This window comes from Leptodactylus fuscus, chromosome 1, assembly GCF_031893055.1.
Source record: "Leptodactylus fuscus isolate aLepFus1 chromosome 1, aLepFus1.hap2, whole genome shotgun sequence".
NCBI classification, from domain to species: domain Eukaryota; kingdom Metazoa; phylum Chordata; class Amphibia; order Anura; family Leptodactylidae; genus Leptodactylus; species Leptodactylus fuscus.
Window position 1 is genome coordinate 154,266,215 of NC_134265.1, and position 12,227 is coordinate 154,278,441.

At 43.8% G+C, this 12,227-nt stretch overlaps 1 protein-coding gene and 7 non-coding genes across 8 annotated transcripts in view; all 8 read left to right on the forward strand.

Annotated features, from left to right (window-relative positions):
• The window catches only part of APBA1 (amyloid beta precursor protein binding family A member 1), a 567,069-nt gene that overhangs the window by 469,467 nt on the left and 85,375 nt on the right, over positions 1-12,227 (forward strand). The window lies entirely within an intron of this gene.
• On the forward strand, positions 855-927 carry TRNAT-UGU (transfer RNA threonine (anticodon UGU)). Its single transcript has one exon. It is a non-coding gene; the product is annotated as a tRNA-Thr (tRNA).
• TRNAT-CGU (transfer RNA threonine (anticodon CGU)) lies at positions 1,490-1,562 on the forward strand. Its single transcript has one exon. It is a non-coding gene; the product is annotated as a tRNA-Thr (tRNA).
• Positions 2,417-2,489, forward strand: TRNAS-UGA (transfer RNA serine (anticodon UGA)). The gene has a single exon. It is a non-coding gene; the product is annotated as a tRNA-Ser (tRNA).
• TRNAT-CGU (transfer RNA threonine (anticodon CGU)) lies at positions 3,052-3,124 on the forward strand. Its single transcript has one exon. It is a non-coding gene; the product is annotated as a tRNA-Thr (tRNA).
• Positions 3,979-4,051, forward strand: TRNAT-UGU (transfer RNA threonine (anticodon UGU)). Its single transcript has one exon. It is a non-coding gene; the product is annotated as a tRNA-Thr (tRNA).
• On the forward strand, positions 4,614-4,686 carry TRNAT-CGU (transfer RNA threonine (anticodon CGU)). Its single transcript has one exon. It is a non-coding gene; the product is annotated as a tRNA-Thr (tRNA).
• On the forward strand, positions 5,541-5,613 carry TRNAS-UGA (transfer RNA serine (anticodon UGA)). The gene has a single exon. It is a non-coding gene; the product is annotated as a tRNA-Ser (tRNA).

The window sequence follows — 12,227 nt, forward strand, 5'->3', positions numbered from 1 at the left end:
TTGTGTTAGCTTAAATCTTACCCACGTTTTGTTACTTTGGTTTCAGGAACAGGATCTCTGTTATGGTTAGATGGAGTGTGTCATAAGTAAATTTAGTTAACCACATTAGTTTGTAGTGGAGTTTCCACTCATAGGACCCTTGCTGAGTTCTGGAGCAAAATTTCATAGAAATTGCTGTTTTATTCCTATGAAAATGAAGGCACTTGTTCTTTGCGGGTATGCCGTAGCTTGATGGGCTTCAGTCTCAGCTCTAGTTTCCCGGGCAAAGCAAAGCATTTTTCTGCTCATTTGCATATAATTAACATGGCCATTTACATGAAGATGGGCACCAAAGTTGAAAAACAGAGGCATATTTGGAAAGTGTAGAAACACCACTACAAGGTACTGTGTTGGGGTTTGTAAACAATTTGCTGCTGATAGACTCCATGTAAACGGGCCAAATATAGCCTATTTTTACAAATAAGACTATAGTTAGGAAAAATGTTGATGAAAGATTCAACTTGTATACAAGTCTACCACCAGGGTTGTTAAGCTATAGATTTATGCTAATATTAGCTAGCAGAACTTTTCGAGTGTCAGGATCTCACATGCTGAGTGAAGTGGAATAGCGTAATGTACAACGTAAGATGTTTTATGAAGACGTGTAGTCGGGTTATGTTCCTTGCCAATCCACTGGTATCCTGTTCCCTTCTTCTGTCACTCTAGCGATAAACACGCAATCAGTTCTACACTTGAGATTTCATAGAGTCTTTGACTTATGCTTATCCCATGCCGGAGCACCTAATTGGTAATGCACCAGTTCACTGTGGAGGAGGTTTGGAAAAGTAAACCAAAGGAAGAGGAGTTTTTGTCTTGGCTTCATAGCTCAGTGGTTAGAGCACTGGTCTTGTAAACCAGGGGTCGCGAGTTCAATTCTCGCTGGAGCCTTTGCTGCTCGCACTTTTGTGAAAGATCACGTCGATCCTTCCGACTGACCATCACCCTACTAGCTTGGTCTAAGATGTCAAATATAGACCCAGAAAACATTTAGACACGGTGGTTAAATACTGTACCTTTGAAAATGAAATCCTCATGGAGCATTTCTCGCTTTGAGTGGAGATGCATCTCTGTTTGGTATCTATAACATTCAGATGTTTGCCTGTCTAAATAGGAATTTAGGCATGTTCAACCTCCCGTTGAAACTCTTTATAATGTGGAGCAGCTCTAACATGTATTAGAATATTTCTCATATCCATCTTTACAGGTTTTACAAGTCTTACGCAATAATTATTACTCTGGTCGGGTAAGAATAAGCCTTCATGTACCTAGCAAATTGATCTTCTTCTATGGCAATGTCAAATTCATTGCTAAAGGAAGATTTTTCAACTGTTTCCATGTGCTTTTACCATGAAGTATTTTACCGTCATCAATACAAACACCACCAAAGAGCTTCTAGAGCTCTAAAACAAAGCTTTGCTCTGACATATCGATATACACATAGGTCTAGGAAGGTTTCATAGCTCAGAGGTTAGAGCACTGGTCTCGTAAACCAGGGGTCGCGAGTTCGACTCTCGCTGAAGCCTTTGTGTTAGCTTAAATCTTACCCACGCTTTGGTACTTTGGTTTCAGGAACAGGATCTCTGTTATGGTTAGATGGAGTGTGTCATAAGTAAATTTAGTTAAGCACATTAGTTTGTAGTGGAGTTTCCACTCATAGGACCCTTGCTGAGTTCTGGAGCAAAATTTCATAGAAATTGCTGTTTTATTCCTATGAAAATGAAGGCACTAGTTCTTTGCGGGTATGCCGTAGCTTGATGGGCTTCAGTCTCAGCTCTAGTTTCCCGGGCAAACCAAAGCATTTTTCTCCTCATTTGCATATAATTAACATGGCCATTTACATGAAGATGGGCACCAAAGTTGAAAAACAGAGACATATTTGGAAAGTGTAGAAACACCACTACAAGGTACTGTGTTGGGGTTTGTAAACAATTTGCTGCTGATAGACTCCATGTAAACGGGCCAAATATAGCCTATTTTTACAAATAAGACTATTGTTAGGAAAAATGTTGATGAAAGATTCAACTTGTATACAAGTCTACCACCAGGGTTGTTAAGCTATAGATTTATGCTAATATTAGCTAGCAGAACTTTTCGAGTCTCAGGATCTCACATGCTGAGTGAAGTGGAATAGCGTAATGTACAACGTAAGATATTTTATGAAGACGTGTAGTCGGGTTATGTTCCTTGCCAATCCACTGGTATCCTGTTCCCTTCTTCTGTCACTCTAGCGATAAACACGCAATCAGTTCTACACTTGAGATTTCATAGAGTCTTTGACTTATGCTTATCCCATGCCGGAGCACCTAATTGGTAATGCACCAGTTCACTGTGGAGAAGGTTTGGAAAAGTAAACCAAAGGAAGTGGAGTTTTTGTCTTGGCTTCATAGCTCAGTGGTTAGAGCACTGGTCTTGAAAACCAGGGGTCGCGAGTTCAATTCTCGCTGGAGCCTTTGCTGCTCGCACTTTTGTGAAAGATCACGTCGATCCTTCCGACTGACCATCACCCTACTCGCTTGGTCTAAGATGTCAAATATAGACCCAGAAAACATTTAGACACGGTGGTTAAATACTGTACCTTTGAAAATGAAATCCTCATGGAGCATTTCTCGCTTTGAGTGGAGATGCATCTCTGTTTGGTATCTATAACATTCAGATGTTTGCCTGTCTAAATAGGAATTTAGGCATGTTCAACCTCCCGTTGAAACTCTTTATAATGTGGAGCAGCTCTAACATGTATTAGAATATTTCTCATATCCATCTTTACAGGTTTTACAAGTCTTACGCAATAATTATTACTCTGGTCGGGTAAGAATAAGCCTTCATGTACCTAGCAAATTGATCTTCTTCTATGGCAATGTCAAATTCATTGCTAAAGGAAGATTTTTCAACTGTTTCCATGTGCTTTTACCATGAAGTATTTTACCGTCATCAATACAAACACCACCAAAGAGCTTCTAGAGCTCTAAAACAAAGCTTTGCTCCGACATATCGATATACACATAGGTCTAGGAAGGCTTCATAGCTCAGAGGTTAGAGCACTGGTCTCGTAAACCAGGGGTCGCGAGTTCGACTCTCGCTGAAGCCTTTGTGTTAGCTTAAATCTTACCCACGCTTTGGTACTTTGGTTTCAGGAACAGGATCTCTGTTATGGTTAGATGGAGTGTGTCATAAGTAAATTTAGTTAAGCACATTTGTTTGTAGTGGAGTTTCCACTCATAGGACCATTGCTGAGTTCTGGAGCAAAATTTCATAGAAATTGCTGTTTTATTCCTATGAAAATGAAGGCACTAGTTCTTTGCGGGTATGCCGTAGCTTGATGGGCTTCAGTCTCAGCTCTAGTTTCTCGGGCAAAGCAAAGCATTTTTCTGCTCATTTGCATATAATTAACATGGCCATTTACATGAAGATGGGCACCGAAGTTGAAAAACAGAGGCATATTTGGAAAGTGTAGAAACACCACTACAAGGTACTGTGTTGGGGTTTGTAAACAATTTGCTGCTGATAGACTCCATGTAAACGGGCCAAATATAGCCTATTTTTACAAATAAGACTATAGTTAGGAAAAATGTTGATGAAAGATTCAACTTGTATACAAGTCTACCACCAGGGTTGTTAAGCTATAGATTTATGCTAATATTAGCTAGCAGAACTTTTCGAGTCTCAGGATCTCACATGCTGAGTGAAGTGGAATAGCGTAATGTACAACGTAAGATGTTTTATGAAGACGTGTAGTCGGGTTATGTTCCTTGCCAATCCACTGGTATCCTGTTCCCTTCTTCTGTCATTCTAGCGATAAACACGCAATCAGTTCTACACTTCAGATTTCATAGAGTCTTTGACTTATGCTTATCCCATGCCGGAGCACCTAATTGGTAATGCACCAGTTCACTGTGGAGGAGGTTTGGAAAAGTAAACCAAAGGAAGGCGAGTTTTTGTCTTGGCTTCATAGCTCAGTGGTTAGAGCACTGGTCTTGTAAACCAGGGGTCGCGAGTTCAATTCTCGCTGGAGTCTTTGCTGCTCGCACTTTTGTGAAAGATCACGTCTATCTTTCCGACTGACCATCACCCTACTAGCTTGGTCTAAGATGTCAAATATAGACCCAGAAAACATTTAGACACGGTGGTTAAATACTGTACCTTTGAAAATGAAATCCTCATGGAGCATTTCTCGCTTTGAGTGGAGATGCATCTCTGTTTGGTATCTATAACATTCAGATGTTTGCCTGTCTAAATAGGAATTTAGGCATGTTCAACCTCCCGTTGAAACTCTTTATAATGTGGAGCAGCTCTAACATGTATTAGAATATTTCTCATATCCATCTTTACAGGTTTTACAAGTCTTACGCAATAATTATTACTCTGGTCGGGTAAGAATAAGCCTTCATGTACCTAGCAAATTGATCTTCTTCTATGGCAATGTCAAATTCATTGCTAAAGGAAGATTTTTCAACTGTTTCCATGTGCTTTTACCATGAAGTATTTTACCGTCATCAATACAAACACCACCAAAGAGCTTCTAGAGCTCTAAAACAAAGCTTTGCTCCGACATATCGATATACACATAGGTCTAGGAAGGCTTCATAACTCAGAGGTTAGAGCACTGGTCTCGTAAACCAGGGGTCGAGAGTTCGACTCTCGCTGAAGCCTTTGTGTTAGCTTAAATCTTACCCACGCTTTGGTACTTTGGTTTCAGGAACAGGATCTCTGTTATGGTTAGATGGAGTGTGTCATAAGTAAATGTAGTTAACCACATTAGTTTGTAGTGGAGTTTCCACTCATAAGACCCTTGCTGAGTTCTGGAGCAAAATTTCATAGAAATTGCTGTTTTATTCCTATGAAAATGAAGGCACTAGTTCTTTGCGGGTATGCCGTAGCTTGATGGGCTTCAGTCTCAGCTCTAGTTTCCCGGGCAAAGCAAAGCATTTTTCTCCTCATTTGCATATAATTAACATGGCCATTTACATGAAGATGGGCACGAAAGTTGAAAAACAGAGGCATATTTGGAAAGTGTAGAAACACCACTACAAGGTACTGTGTTGGGGTTTGTAAACAATATGCTGCTGATAGACTCCATGTAAACGGGCCAAATATAGCCTATTTTTACAAATAAGACTATAGTTAGGAAAAATGTTGATGAAAGATTCAACTTGTATACAAGTCTACCACCAGGGTTGTTAAGCTATAGATTTATGCTAATATTAGCTAGCAGAACTTTTCGAGTCTCAGGATCTCACATGCTGAGTGAAGTGGAATAGCGTAATGTACAACGTAAGATGTTTTATGAAGACGTGTAGTCGGGTTATGTTCCTTGCCAATCCACTGGTATCCTGTTCCCTTCTTCTGTCACTCTAGCGATAAACACGCAATCAGTTCTACACTTGAGATTTCATAGAGTCTTTGACTTATGCTTATCCCATGCCGGAGCACCTAATTGGTAATGCACCAGTTCACTGTGGAGGAGATTTGGGAAAGTAAACCAAAGGAAGGGGAGTTTTTGTCTTGGCTTCATAGCTCAGTGGTTAGAGCACTGGTCTTGAAAATCAGGGGTCGCGAGTTCAATTCTCGCTGGAGCCTTTGCTGCTCACACTTTTTTTTTTTTTTTTATAATATTTTTATTGAAATTTATAATAGGACTACAACAAATAGAGAATATACGATTGGGTAGGGGTTACAATCGCGAAGAAATAGGAAGTTATTACAATTGTGAGTACAAATCGTTGGTGATAAAACATATGTGATAAAACATTGGTAATGAAACAAGGTGGGGAGAACTGAGATGACAATCAAACCAAAACATCTTACATGTGAGAGGTTTATGGAAAGAATGGAAGAGCAAGTAGTAGTGGCTTGTTCAGTATTTGACTTTACGGCAGACATGGCGCCTGCCAAAAATCAATAACTAGAGGAATGGATCCCTGTGCACCTGGTGAACGAGAGTTGAAGGTGGGGCTTAATCAAAAGATAGGTAGACAGGGAGGTGTTGTGGTTGGTAAGCTTTGGAGTAGTCAAGCTATTGTAGGGGGACAATATATGATAAAACAAACTCAGTTGACCATTATCAGGCACACGTATGCGGAAAGTGGGGGGGGGGAAGGGTAGGTGGGAGAGGATGTGCGAGAGGGGAGAGGGGAGAGGGGGGGGGCGGGTGAATGAGATATTGAGGGGGCAGTGGGGAAAGAGGAGGGAGGGGGGGAATAGGAGGGAATGCAGACTAGGTTGCGACCCGCGGCCAGAGCGACCGCCAGGGGGTCCAAATCTTTTCAAATTTGTGATGAGATCTATTTTTCCAGGACGTCAGTTCCTCAAATCTAGAAATTTGATTTACTTTCCCTATCCATTCTGATTTGGTAGGGGGGTCAGAGGACAGCCACTTCAACGGAATTAAGGCATTTGCTGCTAGTATCAGTAAAGATAAGAGGTTGGATTTTGAAGGTTTGTAAGTGGAGGACGGGAGGGCCAGTAGGACCATAGTGTCCGTTAGTTCAAATGACGGGGAGGTAAGCTCGCGGATTACTTCTTGAATCGATAGCCAGTAAGTCTGTATTTTAGGGCAGGACCACCATATATGGAGCAGGGAACCTTCCTGAGATCCACATCTCCAACAAGATGATTTGTCTGTCAGATTATGCTTCAGTAGCCAGTCTGGTGTCCGATACCACCTGGTGAGCAGTTTATAGTGAGATTCTTGGAGGCGAACACAAGGGGAAAACCCATGAGAATGTGACAGAACTTGTTGCACTTGTTCGTCCGAGAATGTAACGTTAAGGTCATCTTCCCAGGCGAATAAGAAGGCGGGTTTCTGAATCACCAAGGGGTCAATGTGAGATGAAAGAACATATGAGGTTTTGTGGAGAAGCTTGTGTTTTGCCATGACTGAGCGTTCGAATGTGGTCAGCGAGGTCCGTATAGTCCCCAGGGCAGTGGCTTGTTTAATTATGCCTTCCAAATGTAATGTGTGTAGGAAGGAAGGGCTGGGCATATCTGCGAGCAATGAGTGAAAGGTCTCTGGATCAAATTTTCGGTCGGGTCCCAGGACATCAAAGAGTTTTTTAGGGATTAGAGTTGACCAAACAGGGAGGTTTGCCAGACTCGACTTTCCTAAGAATTCAGGTAGGGTGCCTAGTGATAGGAGAGGAGAGGGGTATGGAGCTAGGGTGTCTCTCGCATCTCGCCATGTTTCGCAAGCTCCAAGGAGAAGATGGTGAACGTTGCTGGACTTATGTCCGGGGCGGCCATAAAGCCAGAGGTCGGAGAGGGTAGAGTGTCCAAAGGTGGTGCGTGACAGGTCTGCTATCAGGAGGTTCGAGGAATTGTACGTGAGGTCCATCCAACGTTTCAGTTGGACCGCTTTGTAGTAACTAAAGACGTTAGGGAGGCCAATCCCACCTGCTTGTTTCTTCTTCAGCAGCAAAGCCATGGAGAGTCTCGGGTGTTTTCCTCTCCAAAGAAAGGAAGAGAAGAGGGATTTTAAGGATTTAAAAAATTGAGGGGGTAAACGAATTGGAAGCATGTGGAGTCTATAGAGTACTTTGGGTAGGGCATAGGTCTGCAGGAGGTTGCGTCTGCCAAACCATGAAAAGGGCATGCCTTGGTAGGACATTAACATTTTTCTGATGTCCGCCAGGAGCGGGACAAAGTTGGCCTCATAGAGATCCTTGATGTCTGCTGTTAAGTAGATACCTAGATATTTGATCTTGCTGGAGGTCCATTTCAAAGAGGTGGAAGCGGCTATTTGAGTCGCACGATTCCGGGGGATATTAATGTTTAGGACTTCTGATTTGTCAAGATTAGCTTTGTAGCCCGCTACAGTGCTGTAGTTACTGATTAGGTTAGTAATGGTTGGCAGAGCTAGTTCAGGATTTGAGATCAGAATGAGTACGTCGTCTGCAAAGGCGGCTGTATGTAAGGTGTGCTTCCCTATGTTTAAGCCGTGAATGTCAGGATTGGACCTAATTAGCTGTAAAAGAGGCTCCAGGGTTAGAATAAACAAAGAGGGGGATAGGGGGCAACCCTGTCGTGTTCCATTCGTGATGTGAAAGGGGGTTGACAAAGTACCGTTAATTTTTAGTTTTGCATAAGGAGTGTCGTAAAGGGAGAAAATGGCGGTGATAAACTCTGGAGGAAAACCAAATTTTTCGAGGGTGGCCTTCATAAAGAGCCAGTCAACTCGATCAAAGGCCTTTTCGGCATCTATTCCTAATAGTATCAAGTCCGAGTGAGTTTTCTTTGCGTGGGCGATAGCATGAAGGAGGCGATGGGAATTATCTTTCCCCTCCCTCCCTAGAACAAAGCCGGCTTGGTCCGGGTGTAAAAGTTTAGGGATGAGGGACTTAATTCTATATGCTAGGATCTTTGCCCACAGTTTAAGGTCGACATTTAGCAATGAGATGGGTCTGTAGCTACCGCAGGCGCTAGGGTCTTTTCCCTCTTTGGGTAAGATTGTGATATGGGCTTCTTGAGCGTGTTTCAGGAGTGCTTTTCCAGAGAGGAGAGCATTACAAGAAAGGGCAAAGTGGGGTAGAAGTGTGGAGAGAAAGGTTTTATAGTAATGAAGGGGGAAGCCATCCGGTCCAGGGCTTTTGCCTTTAGGAAAGCTGTTTAAAACCTGTCTTATTTCTTCATGAGATATGGGGTCGAGGAGGGGAGAGATGTCCTCGTTGGTTAAAGAAGGAAGGTTTACAGAGGATAAGAAGTCATTTATTTTGTTTTTGTGGAGAGAGATGTTCTCATTAGTGCGGTGTGAGGTGAGATTGTAAAGATCTGTGTAAAATTTGTGGAACGCGTATGAGATGTCCTTGGTGGAGCGCCTAGTTATCCCTAAATGGTCTTTAATCTCTGAAATAAAACAGTTTGATTTTTGTTTTTTGATCATGGAGGTCATGAGCTTACCTCCTCTGTCCCCATGGGCATAGATCCTGTGCTGGAAGTGGAGGAATTGTTTTGCAGTGCGGGAGTTTATAATGTCTTTCAGTTTTTCTCTAAGGGAGCGCAATTCTGCGTCCGAGTTGGTTCTAAGGGAGGCCTTGCGAAGTCTTTCGATTTTTGAGATGTTGGAGAGAATGGAGTCGAGTTCAAACTGTGACTCTTTTTTAAGTTTAGAAGCAATAGAGATGAAAGCCCCTCTTATCACAGATTTGTGGGCTTCCCATGTAATTGTGGGGCAAGTGTCTGAATTTGCATTGATGCTAAAATATGTCTCTAGTTGTTTTTTGATTGAGTCGGTCACATCTGATCTATCGAGGAGTGATTCGTTTAACCTCCAGTTCCAGTCTTTCCTCGGGAGCTGGGCAAAGTTAACTTGGATCCATACCGGGGCATGATCCGAGACAGATATCACATCTATTTTGGCCTTAGTGACATGGGGTAATAGGTCAGTGGAGAGGAGAAAGTAGTCTAAGCGTTGATAGGAATTTCGAGGGTTAGAATAAAAGGAGAAGTCTTTTGTAGTGGGATTAAGGGTTCTCCAGACATCTATTAAGTTTAGGTCAGAAAAATCTTGTTGAAGCCTGCCTCTGGCTTTCTGCGGTGTGGAAGAGGAGCCTGTGGAGGTGTCTAAAGATGGATCTAGTGCTAGATTGAGGTCGCCTGCTAGTATGATTGGGCCTTCAGCAAATAACTCTAGCTTTTTGAGGACCTCTAGTAGCCAAGGGACCTGGTCTTTATTGGGAGCATACACATTTACAAACGTATATTTCTGAGAGGCGATTGTGCCTTTGAGGAACAAGAACCTGCCATCTGCGTCTGCATATGTCTGTGCGGAATGGAAGGGAACTGAGTGGTGGAAAAGGATGGAGACCCCTTTTGTGGCTGCCGAGGGGTTGGTGGAGTGGAAAGAAAGGGGGAAGTATTTTGTTGAGAAGCGCGGAATTTTTCCAGTTTTGAAGTGTGTTTCTTGCAGAAAAGCTATTTTGGTGCGAAGTCTTTTAAGGATGGTAAATATTTGTGATCGTTTATTGGGGGAGTTTAGTCCGTGGACATTGAAGGAAGTGAGAATGTGGTCTGACATATCGAGGAAGGGCCTGGCCGCAGGCCGCAACCAGCCAAAGGTATAAGAAGAGAAAGAGATACAGAAAGGGAGTAAGCAGTGAGGTATTAGAGGGAGGAGAAGAAAAAAGGGAGGGGTTGGGAATAAAGGGAGCGAAGGGGAGGGGGAAGCGTGAGGGGCGTAGAGAGAAAAGGGAAATGGGGAGGGAGAAAAAGTGAAAGAGAGGAGAAGGGGGGGGGGGGGTTCAGACGGAGAAGGAGTGTTAGAGAGGATAGGATAGGGAGGGTCGGGGAGGGGAGAGGGGAAAGTGTATCTGACTACGTCAACTGAGGGAGAATAATGTAAAGTCAGGGAGAAATAAAAAAAATTTTTTGGCGAGGGTGCCTGAGACTCGCCAGAGGTTAGCAGAGAAAATTTTCCGGAGCTATCCGAGTATGGATAGCGGGTGGGTGGGGAACGAAGTAAAAGTCCTAATCGTCACAGCCTACCTGACGACCCTAAAGAGAGTGGCGTGTAACTAAATGGGTTGAGAATGGAGTGATGTGAGTTGAGAAGTGGGGAGAGCTGCAGAGGTAGTGGGGGGGAGGGGGTAGGTAGAGGTGAGGGGGGGGGGAGGATGTGGGGGAGAAAGGGAGAGGAGAAGGGGAAGGGGAACCGGGAGTTTTAAAGCTTTGGGGAGAGTTCCACGAGATTGAGGCAGTGAGGGCTATGACACCGGGAGTAATCTGGTGCTACAGTTAGCTAAGGTCAGCAGGTGAGAGTAGGGGTTCAGGTATGAGCCGAACAGGGCGGGCACGACACCACAGAGATAATTTAGAGAAACAGTAACAAATATAAATTTCTGAGTCTCTATTAAGAGAAGAGGGAGGGATGAAAGACAAGTTTTTGGTAGGTTGAAGAGAAAAGCAGGAGCAGGATGAAAAGGGAGAGAGAGAAGAAAAGGCAAGGGGTAGGAGCAGAGGAGGGAGAGAGGGAGGGGAGGTTGAGAGTAGGCGACACCAGAGAAGAGCAAGCATTGATGAGGAATAGTATATCAGTGAAACTACTATGGCTATGAAATCCAAATACTAGATGAGAAATATGTCACACTAAGACAAAAAACTTAATGAACTTAGTAAGAAGCTTAATATAACTGATTAACTTAACCAGAGAAAAAAGTTTTTAACATAAAACATTGTAAGCTAGCTTAAGGAGGCCTAAAGCCGTAGAGTAAGGGGGGGGGGGGGAGAAGGAAAGGGGAGGGAAGAGAGGAGGGGGGGGGGGGGACCATCACCCCTGACCGTGGGACCCAGCTGGGAGACCCAGGGGCAGGGGGGAAGGAGAGAGCCCTTATTGTACACAAGGCATATGCATTAAGTAAGAGTAAGAATGACATATATTATGTAGGATGCATCACATTGTGAGAGCTTAGCGAAGAACTTAGTATAACTGTGAATGCGGGTAGAGATAAATTCTTGACATATAACACTGCGGGCTAACTTGAGGGAAGGGGAGGAGGGAGGGGAGGGAGGAAGGAGGAGAGGGAGGCTAGAGGGGATCCATCGCCCCCGGCCGCGGAACCCGAAACAGGGGACTCGGGGCCAGGGGAGAGGGAAAGAACCCTCAATAATACACAAGGCAATAACATTAGGTGAAGAGACTCATCTGGATGGGGGGATTCCGAGCAGTGTTGTGAGGAAAGGTCCCGTTGGGTTTATATCAAGGGAGGAGAGCATTGGATCCAGATAGAGAAGCTGGTACGGAACCGATGGTAAAGTTTATAGCAGAAAACGTGGATGCTCTACCGGTCCTGTCCGTCCCCAACGGTAGAGGACACCTTGGGGTGATGTGTCCCTGAGAAGTAATACTAGGTGGGTGTCATAACAAGAAATAACAGAACATAACAGAGGTCTGTTAAGGGAGAGTGTCAAGAAAAAGGGTTGGCGACAAGGCTGAGGAAGAATCAGTCACTGATAATGCCCCTAGCAACCGGCTTCTTCTGTTTCGGAGATTTAGATCTGCGATATGGTGCCTGTTTCTCCAGGGTGGGTAAGGGTGGCCAATCGTGCACATCCTCGGGAAGCATTGACCAAGATGGTATGGGTATCGGGTCCAGACCCAGTAATATATCCTGCGGCCCTGATTCATGACAGAGAGACCGAATGGGAACAGCCACGCATAAGATAAGCCTTTCTCTCTCAGGGTAGCTAGCAATGGTTTCAAT